Here is a 14,100-nt window from a genome sequence, read left to right as displayed (position 1 = left end):
CTTTCCGTTATCACAGATCCACTGGATGTTATTGTCATGTTGATGCACACTACTCATGGGGGCATGCTACATAGACCCTGGATTGCACAGCCCTGCTGGGCATGGCACTGACCCATAAGTGAATATCCTTTCCCACATGGAAAGTAAGGGGACTTAACAACCTTGCAAAATGTGCCAGGTACTTGTTTATCTCGATCGTCATAACATGCAATTACTACTGCAAGAGATGCACTTGACACAGCATATGGAAAGCACAGTGGGCATTACATAGGTGTCTACATGTCTAGCTTGCTCCTACTCAGCATACTCTAGAGGAGTATTGGTCCTGGTCAAGAGGGGCACTCCCTTTGTGCCTACCCACTCGGACGTAGAAGCACAGGGTTGATGCAGCACAAGTTATGCTGAAATTGGTAAACACATATGGTCCCAATGTAAACGACCCTAATATTTTTAGATTTGGACCAGCAACTTGCCCTGCAGCCATCGGTCATTCTGTGGCAAGGGGATTTTAACACATGTCTCTATTCAATATTACACAGGTCAGGTCAGACTGAGCGGCAGGAGAGGCAGGCAGCCAGAGTACGCTGGGATGGCACGGAGGAGAGTGGCCTATTGGACTTGTGGGTACTGCGCAATCCCACCAGGCAAGACGGGACCTTTATCTCCTCTGTGTCAAGGCTATGTGATCAATTGACTAGAAGAAGTGTAAAATTTACAAGTGAAACTGGAGCATTTGAACGAACATGCTAAAATACCTTAGTGTAGTGCACAGTAGGGATGTTTCTCCCTTTCTGGAAAATGGATCTAACCGGACAAACTTTGGTGTTACCAGATAAATCAGGCTTTTTACCCACTCATTCCACAACCCATAACCTATGCACCATTTTTGCCCTACTGCACAAATCGTACTGCACTACGGAAGCGGCAGCAGCCTTGTTAGATGCTGCTAAATCTTTTGACTCTATTTAATGCCTCAATCCTTTAGCAATGGATACAACTACTTTACACTAAACCATGTGCTAGGGTACGGATAAACAGCATCACATCAGAACCATTTATCATTCGAAGTGGTACACAGCAGGGCTGCTGCAGCAACATTCTGATTCAGCGCTATGCTTTGGCTGAGGCCTATAAGTATATCATTATATCCAGACTACATGGTATTGTGTGTGCCCAGCCCCGTGACATACTTAGCACTGCTCATCAGAGAATGCATAAATTTTTAACGCTAAGGGCGTTAAGTATTAATTGGTCAAAATATGTCCCCCTGACTCCACATACACAGCAGCTTCCTCTCGACTTCCCTCTGGAGTGGTGCAATGATCCTGTTAAATAGCTTGGGGTTTGGGTACACAGGGACCCAGACTTGGTAATCAGGGAAAACTATGGGCGGGTGGTCCCCAAACTAGAAGACCAAGTAGCCACTGTCGCTAGCGGATAGAATAACGATCTGAAAAATGGTTGCTCATCCACGTTTTTTATACCTGCTCATCAATATTCCAATTACACTGCCTCTCTTTTTTTTTTAAACAATACTCTCTTCTATGATATCTTAATATGGGCAGGCAACCAACCCAGGATTCAATGTGAAGACCTCACACTGCCATATGCACAACAAAGGTTTGGAGCCCCAGATCTTTACCTATATTACTTATGTGCCCAAGCATTTTTCACACATTGCTGGCATCCCCCATGAATATGTACCATATCTAGTTATAGAATCTCCAACCTCATAAATCCCTCACACAGAGATCAACACAACAAGTGCACAACAATGGCTTAGCAGACGCTAGATGCATGGTGCCATAAGACCCCATTTTATGTGCCGGCTCTCCCTCTAACGCATCACCGGAAGAAATCTGTAAAACAAAACACGCAGTCACCCTAACCCTACTGACTGGCACCATCCTGTGGACTATGGGAGACATATGCCAGGGTGGTTCTTTCATTTTGCTCCCCGAATTCTCCTCCGGACAACCACAGACTTCTCTTGTTACCGTCACTTATTTTCACTTGTGCATAGCTATAAGGCACTTGTACCCATCCTTCCCCTCAGAGCCTGCTGTGCTTTGATCCCTCCAAGCTTTATTCACTAGCCCTACCCACAGGCCCCTAATTACCATCCTGTACAATGCAGCTCAGAGGGAGAGACATACTAACACACACCAGGCCCTAGAAACAATGAACGCTGAGCTAAATGCACCTTTGACTATAGAAGAATGGTGTTTCTGCTATACACTCACGTGTATGCTCATCCTCAACTGCAACCTATGCATCATAAATTTCAAATACCTCCAACAAATGTATTACACACCTGTCAGGGGTAGAAAAGTACTCCTTTTGGCATGGCTACCTCCCACTTTTTGCCTGACTCTGATTGCAACTTTGATTGGATGTGCACTAGGTTCCTGCTAATTAGGTTCCCAGTGCCTGAGTTATCTCCCAAAACTGTACCTTTATTTCCACAATTGGAACCCCTTTGGGCACCTATAAGTTCCTTACAAAAGGTACCAGTGGTACCAAGGACATTGTGACCAAAGAGGATCTCTAAGGGCTGAAGCATGTATTACGCCGCCCTAGGAGACCCCTCAAACACATGCACACTGCATAGTGAAGCCCTACTGAGGAAATTGGTTGGGAGCTTGTCAATACGAGTTCTATAACTCCATGATGGCTTCACCGACTCCCAAGATGTTTGGTACCAAACATCTCAGATTAATGAGCCCACACTGATGCCAGTGTTGGATTCATTAATACATGCACCCAGAAGCACCTCAGAGTTGCCCCCTGAAAACATACCAAATCACTAGTGTGTGCCTGGCTGGTCTGCACCAGCCTGCCACCTCTCAACATGTTTCTGATCCCCTGAGGTGAGACCCTTTTGCCCTCGTGGGTCAGAAACAAAGCTTGTTCTGGATGGAGGTGCTTCACACCTACCCCCAACCAGGAACAGCATTGAAGGGCGGTGAGCTTCAAAGGTTTCCTCCCCTTTGTTATGATAGCCAGGGCCTCTGCAGCTAGTGGAGCTACCTCCTCCCCTGACCAAGCCCCACTTTTGGCTGCAAGGTCAATGGGAAAATTGTCACGCTGGAGAGGTGTGTCCCCTCTCAGTCAGGACCACCCCTAAGGTGTCCTGAGCTGAAGTGACCCCCTCCTTTCAAAATCCTCAATACTGCTTTGGAGGATTTGGGCTAATAGGGTTAGGGGTATGCTCCCTCTCTGGAGGCAGTGGACATACAAAGGGTGTAGTCACCCTAAACGCAAGTAGCCCATTGGCTATTACCTTCCTGTCCCTGTAACACCCCTAAATTGAGTATTTAGGGCCCTGAACCTTAATCCTCAGATTCCTGGTGACCTATAGAAGAAGGACCAAAGAGCCGTACCAGCATGGAAGACTCCAGACTACAACTGACTAGGGCCCAGCCCTACCGGCCTGTCTGCAGCGCTTTAAGAAACCTGCTCCAAAACGTGACTCATCCTTAAGGCCCAGCAATCTTTAAAACCTTAAGAAGACTACCTGCCTTCCCTAAAGACCAAGATCTCCTGAGTACAGTGGCCCTGTCCACAAAGAAACCAACAACAAGAACTCCAGTGCCCTGCTGAACCACACAACTTGACCTCCGGACCCACCTCTGCACCCGACGCCTCCGGCCCTAGTCAAAGTGGTCCACTAGTCCCAAGAAGGTTCCCCAGTGGTCTTGAGCTTAAGTCCAGCCCAGAGTGACCTCTCCTTGACTCCACAACAATGCCTGCAGCCTCAACACTAAGGGTCCCCCAACCGCGACAGGCTCCGGTAAGACTTTTCCGACACCTAAAGACACCCCTGCACCTTCAGCCCCGAGGGCTTGGGGAGCTCAACCGACAGTGCCCCTGAGTTCTTCTGCATCCCAACTTACCTCCAGAGTGACTGGTTCCCTTCTTCCAGCTTACTGGTCCAAGCCTGCAGACTTTGTTTGAGACTGTCATTCCCCATTGATTTGTACTGGGCGCCTGACACTGTGTTGGCACTCTGCACCCAAGTGCCTCTGTGTCGGTGAGTGTGTGTGTTTGGTGCTGCCTCATGCCCCCCATTGCTGGCCCGAACCCCCGGAGATTAAACCCCCAACTCCAATGTTACCTACCTTCAACCGCTGCCTCTTAGCGTGCCCCAAGTCTCCATTGATTAACATTGGGCCCAGTTACCATTTTGACCTCTGCACCCCCCTACCCTAGTGCCCCAAGTTGTGCAGTCTCTATATTTACCTGACAAATGTCCAGTACTGATCATAAAACCCGAAGACAGGAATTGTAAGTCTTGTACTTACCTGTTAAATTGCATGATTGTTTTCCTTCCATAGATTAACATTGAACTATTTAAAAAATGCAGTGTCCACTTTTTATACTGAAAAGCAGTGATATTGCAAAAAGCATTTTACTGCAACAAAGTATCTTTGGCTCTAATTAATAAACATACAAAAAGTGATATGTTTACAAACAATTGGTATTGAATTTAGCTATTGAGTGAGGGTAATCATTTCTTGCCTGAGTGTGTACAAAAAATGCTTAACATGGCCCTCTGATAAGCTTAACTGCTTGCCACCACTACCACAAAAGAGAGCATTATTTATTTTACTTTATCCTCTGTAAAGCCTCTGCAGATCCACTGGACTCTGGACTCTGTGCACACTATACCTTACTTTGGTATAGTATATACATAGACAGCTTCCTACACCAGGTTGTTTAGGAATAGGCTGAGGGCAGATGCAATTTGTGTGCGTTGTAGGGAAATGCACGCCGGTCTCCGTCATCTGGACTGGTTGTGCCCTCCAGTCAACCACTTTTGGGCTTAGGTAACGGATGCCCTTATGGCTATGGCTATCTGTTCTCCATACAACAAAACTATGCCTACTTGGCCACACTTTGGGGCAGATTTACAAACCCCCTGCACCACCATGATGTCACTTTTTATGATGTACTGGTGGCGCAGGGGGCTCCTCCATATTTACAAGGACAGGAAAAGCCACCCTGCGTGACTTGTCCTCTCCTTGTAAAAACGGCCCCTTCACACACAGCACTTTGCGTTGAAGGGGCGTTCCAGGAGTGGTGCTGTGGGTGTTCCCACGCAATACCCATGGAACAAGACACATCTCCAGATTTACGAGTAATCGTAAACCTGGAGATGCGTCTGAATGCTATGCCACCCTGGAGGTTGCAACAGCACCGTCACAAGGCCATATTCAGAGACAATTGTATTACGATCACTAGTCCAAAACTGCTTCTAAGAAGCTGCTTAGAGGCACTAATTCCTGAGCTGAAGGGGCTTGTGATCGTGACCTTAGCCGCGATTTGACAGATGACAGTAGAAATTAAATTTTTGACATCACTGCTTTCATATCACCTCAATATTGGCATTATTGATGACACGACCATGGACACAGTTTCAAATCTTTGTTTGGATATGGGTTGTTATTTAACAATGCTATGTTGTTAAGTTATTTATCAGTATAAGTATTGTGAAGTCATGAGCATTACATGCGGGCTGTAAATTATGGTCTGTATGGGGGGTTGCTTTTATGTATAGGCTTACCGTCACTTTAATTGAAATTTAAAGGGAACTTTGGAGCTTTTGCTAAACATACATTAATGTTGTTTGAGTAAAGGAAATCAAAACTTACCCTCCGCAAAAAGTTTTCAGTGATTTTCTTTTCTTTTTTATGGTCTACACGCAGGGTTGGATTGGGATTAAAAATCGGCCCGGGCACGATAGAAAAAAGTGGCCCACATTTGCTTATTGCCTCTGTAAAACACTGCTTCTGCAAAGTTTTATAGAAAACAAGGAAGGGGGAGTAAAAAAATACTCCGATTAGCTTGCACTGGTGAAACACATGAATACAAGTGAGGCCACTTTTGCCTCTGCTCTGTAAATGGGCCGGCCCCAGTGAGAGAAAGGGCGTGATCCCTCTGTGGTGCTTTGGGCCCCCGCTCTTCCATCATCCGGACCATCTGCGCCGTCATCGATGGCTTCGTCGGCCTCCTGGGGAATGCCATCCGACACTCCTATCTTTTGAAACAGGATACATTACGTGTGACAGTCTGTTGGCCGAGGCGGGCAGTCACCATCGTTCCTCGAATTTTCTCCACGATCCATCGCTCTGCTTCAAATGGGGTTCTAAATTTCCACCCAGGGTGCCGATCCCGTACCACGACGGTGTCTCCTTCTTGCAACCCGGGGTGTCTCGCATGCCTTCTTTCACTTGCTTTCTGGTTCGTGACAGTCCTCCGTGCTTGGATGGCATCACTATCTCTCTCTTCAGGGGTCCATGTGGAGGACGCAGGGATGTTGCCTCTTGGTGCCCTTTTGAATAGGACATGCGCCGGCGCGCAGCGAGTGGTGCTATGAGGGATTTGTCGGTATGCACTCAGGAATTGATCCAACGCAGTTTCTGGGTCCTTGCCATCGTTGACAGCGATGCGGAGCACCCTGTTGAGAGTCTGCATGAGCCTCTCCACTTCGCCGTTTGCTTGCGGCCACAGTGGTGTGATCTTGCGGTGTTTGATCCCCAGGCCATCTAGGTATGCTTGGAACTCTCGCCCTTGAAAAGGGGGTCCATTGTCCGATTTCACCTCTTCCGGGAGTCCCATAGTGGCAAAGATGTGGTCCAAAGCTTTCTTGACTGGTCCAAACGCTGTGGACGAGAGCAGCTCCATGACGGGGAACTTCGAAAAGGAGTCCACGACTACCAGCGTGTGTCGACCGTCTGGGAAGCTCCCGAAGTCTACGCTCAGCTGAGTCCAGGGTGTTGTCGCCGCTTCTTCAGTAATGACTGGGGCTGGGGCTAGATCTGACCCCGTGATGGTGCAGGCATGACAGGAACGCACCATCTCATCCACCATGCGATCCATGGCCGGGAACCACACCTTGTTGCGTATCCGGGCCTTCGTCTTGGCTGTACCTTGGTGGCCCGTGTGGGCGATCGCAAGAGTCTGTTGTTGGAGGCTCGCCGGCACCACGATGAGATGCCCTCGCAGTATAATGCCTTCATCGCCGACGCTCAGTTCATGGCGGATCTGCCATAGCTGTTGTCGGGCATGGCTTATCTCCGGACGAAGTCCTTGTGCTCCCTCCAAAAACCTTGTCCAGCTTCCGGTATCCAGGGCATTCTTGACACGGGTCAGAGTCTCATCTTCAGCGGTGGCTCTTCCGATCTCCGGCAGGGTGAGGGTCTCCGGGCAGGCAGCCACGGATACCATGTGGACGAATTCCTCCACTAATGGACCATCAGCCAGCGGGGTTGCTTTTCTGGTTACATCGGGATGGCTGGACAGATAATCCGCTGGATTATGGGCGCCGGGCCGGAAAACCAGGGTAAAGTTGTAGCCTTGTAGCTGGACAGCCCATCGTTCAATTCGCGGTGGGGCGAGCCTGGAGAATCCGGTAAACAGAGACAGGAGTGGCTTGTGGTCGGTCACAATGGTGAAGGGCTGGCCACAGAGATATAAGTGAAAATGGAGACAGGCCCACTTGATGGCCAACGCTTCTCGCTCGATTTGAGCATACCGTGTTTCGGTGTCCGTGAGGGCCTTGCTTGCATATGCGACGGGTTTCCAGTCATTTTGGCCATATTCCTGCAGTAGCACTGCGCCGAGGCCTACGGGGCTGGCGTCCACGACCAATTCAGTCTTCCTGCGGGGTTGGAAGTAGGCCATTGTGGCCTTGTCCAGAAGGCTCGCCTTAATTTCCTGGAAGGCTTGGTTCGCTGCGCCTGTCCATTCCCACTCACGGTCCTGTCTAGTGAGTGTGCGAAGGGGCTCGGCCAGGTCGGCCAGGTTGGGTATGAATCGGCCACAGTACGTGGCCATCCCGAGGAAGCTTCTCACCTCGGTGGGATTTCTGGGTGTGCTGGCATTCTGGATGGCTTCTGCCTTCTTTGGGTCAACCCGGAGCCCTTCGCGTGTGAATCGGTAGCCGAAGAAGTCCACTGCTTCTTGGTAGAATGAGCACTTTTCTCTGTGGAGGGTTAGTCCATGTTCAAGTAGTCTTTGTAGGGTGGCCCTAAGATGTGCATGGTGTTCCTCCAGCGTGTTTGAATAGATCAGAATGTCATCGCTCAAGTTGATGACCCCACTCAGCCCAGACAGAACTTCCTTTATTGCATTCTGAAACACTTCAGCCGCCGATGACACTCCGAAGCTTAGCCGCTTGTATCGCCGGAGCCCAACATGGGTTGAGAAAGTCGTGATGTATCGGCTGTTCTGATCAAGTTCCAACTGGTGGTAGCCCGCGTTGAGATCAAGTTTAGAGAACCACTTCGCCCCGTTGAGGTCGGCGACGATGTCGTCCATGGTGGGCGTGATGTGGCGCTCCCGTTTCACAGCCGTATTCGGTAGTCTCATATCGACGCACAGCCTGATGGCGCCAGGCTGTTTGGGTTTGGGGGCAACCACCAGTGGAGACACCCATGGGGTCGGTCCTGACACTTTCTCGATTACGTCGAGAGCTTCGAGTTTCTTCAGCTCCTCTTCAACCTGAGGACGGAGGTTAAAAGGCACTCTTCTGTGTCGCAGGGCGACAGGGCGGATGGAGGTGTCTATATGCAGTTTTACTTTCTTGCCTTTAAGCTTTCCGAGGCCACTGAAGAGTGCGGGGAATTCTTCTAGCAGGGTATTGGCATGCGACTGGTGAACTTGGTTGGCGAAGAAAACTAGCCCTAGGTCTTCCGCTGTGTTGCAGCTGAGCAGTGTGCCTTTCTTCCCTTCAGTGATGTGGAACCGGGCCTCTGTTGTGTACTCTCCATTTCGAATGGTGGTGCTGATTACGCCGCGTAGGGGCATGGGTTCGGCGCCCCCATATGTGTATATTCGAGCGGTCGTCGGGGTCAGTGTGGGTTTGGGCGACATCTGTTCATACTGGTCCGAGTCCATGACATTCACGGAGGCTCCGGTGTCGATCAGTGCTCTGATTTCTGATCCTTCCACAGAGATTGTGCACATGGGTGGTGGTCTCTTCCGGGTGGCTACCCTGCTGACATAGGATATTACATACACCTCGTCATCCTCTTCATCTTCGTAGTACGGTTTCCGGTCTTGGGCCTGCGTGTCCGGCGGTGGGTGTTCTTGCTCTAGCGACAGTTGTCTCACTCTGGATGTCATCGATCGAGATCCGTATCCCCCTCGTGACTTTTGTGCATTGGGTCTGTATCGTCCTCCTTGGCACACCGCGGCAAAGTGGTTTAGTCTGCCGCACTTTGAGCACGTCTTCCCTTTTGCGTTGCACACAGCGGTCGCTGCATGGTCACCCCCACAGTATGCACATTGAGCGTCTCGACCATGCCACTGTCGAGCTCTTCTGCCCGTTGGTCTCCTCTGTATCGCATCGATGGTCTCTTCCTTGATGGGCGCCATTTTGGGTGCTGCTTGCTGGGCTATGGGGGACCGGAGCGCCAGCTCCATTTCATCTGCTCTGGAGTCTGACAGCTCATGGGAGCGAGCGAGGACAAGAATGGCATCCAACGTGATACCCGGTTGTCTGAGGATGAGCTTCCGAAGCAGTTTCGACTTGCACCCGACGGCGATTTGGTCACTGATTTCCTCACGCGGGTCGGCAAACGGGCAGCTGCTGGCCAGCCGGCGCAGCCTCGCATAATACATGTCCACAGATTCACTCTCAGTCTGCCACGCCCGTTTAAACTTGAACTTCTCGTAGTCGGTGTTGACCTGTGGGTCAAAGTGAGTATTCAACGCGGTCACCGCCGCGTCATAGTCGTCGTCCTCACCGGTGTTTGGGAGAGATTCGAAAAGGTCGTAGATTTCTGGGCCGCCATACAGGAGTAAAAGCGATCGCTTCACGGTGCTGTCGGTTTCTCTGGTCCCCTTAAAGTAAAGGTTCAAGCGCCCCAACCATGCCTTCCAGCGCGGCGCCGCGGTCGCGGGGTCCGCAGTCTCGCTGAACGGCGGAAGTGGGGCTACCCCAGTGTGTGCATGGCTGACCACGTGCGTTTCATCTCCGCGCCGCGGAGGCGGGCGTGGCGTAGTGGCAGACGTGGCTGGCGCCATGGGGGCACCTCCTGTAGGGGCGTCGTTCATGTCGGGATATCTCCTCTGGCGCGCACCCCAGCCGTGCAGGCAGCACTGTGTCAAATGGAGCAGGACAGTGGGACTGAGGCGGTCAGGTCACTGTGCAGGTGGATCCCTAGAAAGGCAGTGCTTGGATGCGCTAGTGCTTGTTTGCTGAGTCCTCTGTGAGGCTTTGTGGTGACCCTCTCTTCCTCCGGGACTTTAGCCAGTCGTGGCCACGGAGCGGGGGGCAGACGGCAGAAGAAACAGGACCGTGCCTGATTTGTAGTCCCCCAACTCTGCTTGAGCCAGAAGAAGACTTCAGCACCCAGGGCCGGAGGAAGCGAGCCCACGGAGCGGGGTGCCACGCACAAGAGCGGAGATCAGGGCAGGCGTAGGAGCCGTGTGGCAGGGCCTCGGGGCTGACGTGCGGCGTCTCCCCTCTTCGCCCCTCCCCCGCCGGGGCAGCGCGCCACAGGGAACGCGCTCGCGCTGCGAGCGCCGCGGGGCGAGCCCCCAGACAACAGCGCACACAGCGTGGGGGCGCCGGGGTGGAATCAACTCACCAGGCGGCCCCCCGCCAGCTGAACACGCTCCGACCTTGGAGGCGCGTGGGCGGGGAGCCGACTTGAGCCCAGGCGGCAGGCCGGCGGACGGGCTCCGCGGCCACGAAGATGCTGGGCAGTCACCAGCAGGCAACGGAGCAGGCAGCTCCTCTGGTCGGCCAGGCACGCGCGGGGGCGGAACCGGCCTCGTCGCCAATGTGGTGCGCGAGGTCTGGGCCTCGCACGTGGCGTGGAGCACACAATGACTGGACACGTACACAGGTAAGAGGGTATGCCGGAAAGACCCCGAGCGGTCTTCCGCGCTTTTAATATATACCTCGGGGCGTGCCCGTCCCGAGGGTGAAGGCGTGCGTGTGTGTGTGTGTTGTTACAAAGTTGGTGAGAGGCCGGGTGGCTCTCTACACCCTCTGACTATCGATAAAGGAAGGTAATGAATGCCCATCTACATCTAGAACTGCCCCTCGGGCGGCCGCTGGGCCGCTGGCAGCATCAGGACAATGCAGAAACCGCCAAATATCCCCCAGACTGCCTAAAAAAAGCAGCCCACAGCTGGGAATGGACACCGGCCCCTCGGGCATTGCCCGAGTGCCCTCGTTATCAATCCGACGCTGTCTACACGCCATGAACCTGACCCAGGTTGCATAAATCCCAATTGGAAAATCTGTTGGGTGGCAGAGGATGTTCTTCTTGCTCCTTACGCTCTTTCTGATTTATTTTTCATAACAGAGGTATCGCGCACTGCTTTGTGTAAGGGTGGCTGTAACAGGAATTTTCCTGTAGAGGCCACTCAGCCAGAACACTTGGTTTCCGGAACGGTTTTGGGTCTGCAAATCCCCATTAGATGATGTGAGAAAATGCTATGTCATCAAATATGATTCGTACATTTTTCATATATTGGGTCAGCGAACTGTCCACAAATCAACAGTGAAGATAAACAAATGTCCCTGGCTGATTATTGCTTCAATGTCCGCCCACACCTTTTTTCAATGCAGATTTCTGAAACACTACTGATCAAATGATTTATATTAAACCAACCAAAAGCTCGCCTCTGCGTGACGTTTTATTTTCAAGCCAAGTTTGATCATGTGATTCTGTTCAGTGGTTTATGCTGTAAATCAGAGCAAAATATCTCAGGGTGTTTACTACTGAGTGTGTTAATCTTAACCGAGACCTGGAGGTCTGTGGCAGGGGGTTCTTTTCTGATCCTGGATCCTGGATCCTGCTAGTGTGCACCAGAGAACGTCATCACATACATGCGCATTGAAAGTGACGCTTGTATTTGTTCACACTACACCCCCAACCTAGACAATAATTTCTGCTCAGACCAATGCAATAATGTGTCTGTCGGGAGTTTTAACAAATCTATGGGGAGACAGAAACTGGGAGGGATGGGAGAATGAGGCGGCAAGAGTTCTGGTTCTCATATGTTGCTGCCATGTGCAGTGAAGGCATTGCCATTAGGATGCTGTCAGGATTGTGCCCCCTTTCGTGTCAGGTGGTTCTTCTCACAAAGGCCCTTTGAGGTCCTGCCTGCAAACCAGTATACAACAGACCAGAGCTTGACACAGTGCAAGCCATACTCAGCTTCTCACTCGATTCCTCATGGCCACACTTCCACAGGGATATATTTTGGTCTATCTAGTCCCTTCCTTTCTCAGACCTTACCAAGATCACATGGAAGAGGCTCTTTTCCATTTGTTATCATAGTTTCTAGCCCATACAGGTTTTCTGGTATTTACAAGCATGCTTTCCAGACTTATCTCTGCCCCAGCTCCAATCTATACTTGGTTCTTGGATTCCCTGTTTCCCTTCTTGTGCCCTCTGGCTTCTCTAGTCCTTCTCCAAGAAGCAGGCAGCCTTTCCTCTCCAGCTGCAGCTCTCATTGCCAGCACCTGACTAACAGTTTTTCATTGCCTCTCTTCCTCCATCTCCGCCACTCCCGTAGCTACTTCGTTATGTTATGTTAGTGGGTAGTTGTAGTGCAGGGTTTAAGCCATTTATTGGTTTATAACCAGGTTTTCAAGTGTCTTCTGAAACACAAAATAAAGGTTTCACGCTGTTGGAATACAGTTAGCAAGTTCCATTTTTTTGCAGCAGCTACGCTGAATGCTTTGCCACCATGGAAGGATGTCTTCGATCTGGGGACAGAGAGGAGGACTAGGTTGCCAAACTTCATTTTTCTAGTGGGATTATGCCACGAAAGTTTAGATCCAGGAAACATTAGAGAACTTTTGTAAATGGCCTTGTGCAAAACAGTCACCCATTTAAATATTATCCTGTGATGTACAGGTCATCAGTGAAAGGATTTTACGATGGGTGTATTAAGGTCCTTCCTGGCATTAGAATCCTGAATGTGAACTGCTGCATTTTGCAGAAGCTGAAGCTACTGAATCAGTTTGTCAGAAAAAGACAAGTAGACTGAATTAGCATAGTCCAGCCTTGACTAGATCAATGTATTACGGTATGCGGTATTTGGAAGTCAAATTTCAGAAAAGGAAGAATTGTCTTTACTATTTTGAGCTGAATCAGGCAGCTCTTTGTTACCTTGGTGTCCTGACGTTTCTGTGAGACAGAAGACTCAAGGTGAATCCCTAAATTTCTTATGGTATTAACAAGGGCAACCGATGTCCTATTGACGTGGGACAAGAGATCTGGTTCAACTGATCAATACTGATGAGGGTAAGCAAGGCCTCAGTTTTTTTTTGACAATTCAGGTTCCGAAACTTAGTGGATCTCCACCATCAAGTGATTGCCAAGCAATCATTCAAATTGTTATGGTTGGAGTTCGAAGTATATGTTTTCTAAAAAATGAGATGGTGAAGATAAACTGTGTGTCACCTGCATACATATAAAATTGTGCCATGGAGCAATCGGGAGACTACCATAGTTTATCAAACTGGGATTCGATTTTAAGCAGAAAAGAGAGGCAGCCTTAATTCTGTTGGTAAAATAGGTTTAAATTCATTTTAATGCTCGAACTGAGATGCCTGTCTCTTTTCAGGTTTGTATGAGAGTTGAGTGTTGGATGTTGTTGACCGCAACAGGGCAGTCCAAAGTATAAGGGTACCAACACCACCATCACCCACCACTCTTCATAGGTCATCTATAACAGAGAGTACCACGACCTTGGTGCTATAACCCATTCTAAAGCCACTCTGAAAGATATTAAGTCACTTATTCGCTTCTGTAGATGTTGGTGGGATACAAGCTTTTTTAATATTTTACCTACATAGGGGTCGATTCCGATCCGGTAAAAACCGCTCCCAATAGCCGTTCGGAGCGTTTTTCCCATACGATTCGTACCCTGCAACGCCCCCCGTACGTACGGAGAAGTACGATTCGTACCAGCAGCTGGAATCCGTACGAATCATACAGAGACCGTACGACTCTAATCTCTGTACGATTCTCACTCGGAACCCACTGTACGCGACATATGTAAGGTTCGCGGCTGGTTTATACGACCCAGCAAGTACGATACGTGTCGGGTACGCACCGTACGACC

Source organism: Lissotriton vulgaris, chromosome 3_1, assembly GCF_964263255.1.
Source record: "Lissotriton vulgaris chromosome 3_1, aLisVul1.2, whole genome shotgun sequence".
Lineage (NCBI taxonomy): Eukaryota > Metazoa > Chordata > Amphibia > Caudata > Salamandridae > Lissotriton > Lissotriton vulgaris.
Note: the sequence above shows the minus strand (reverse complement) of the source record.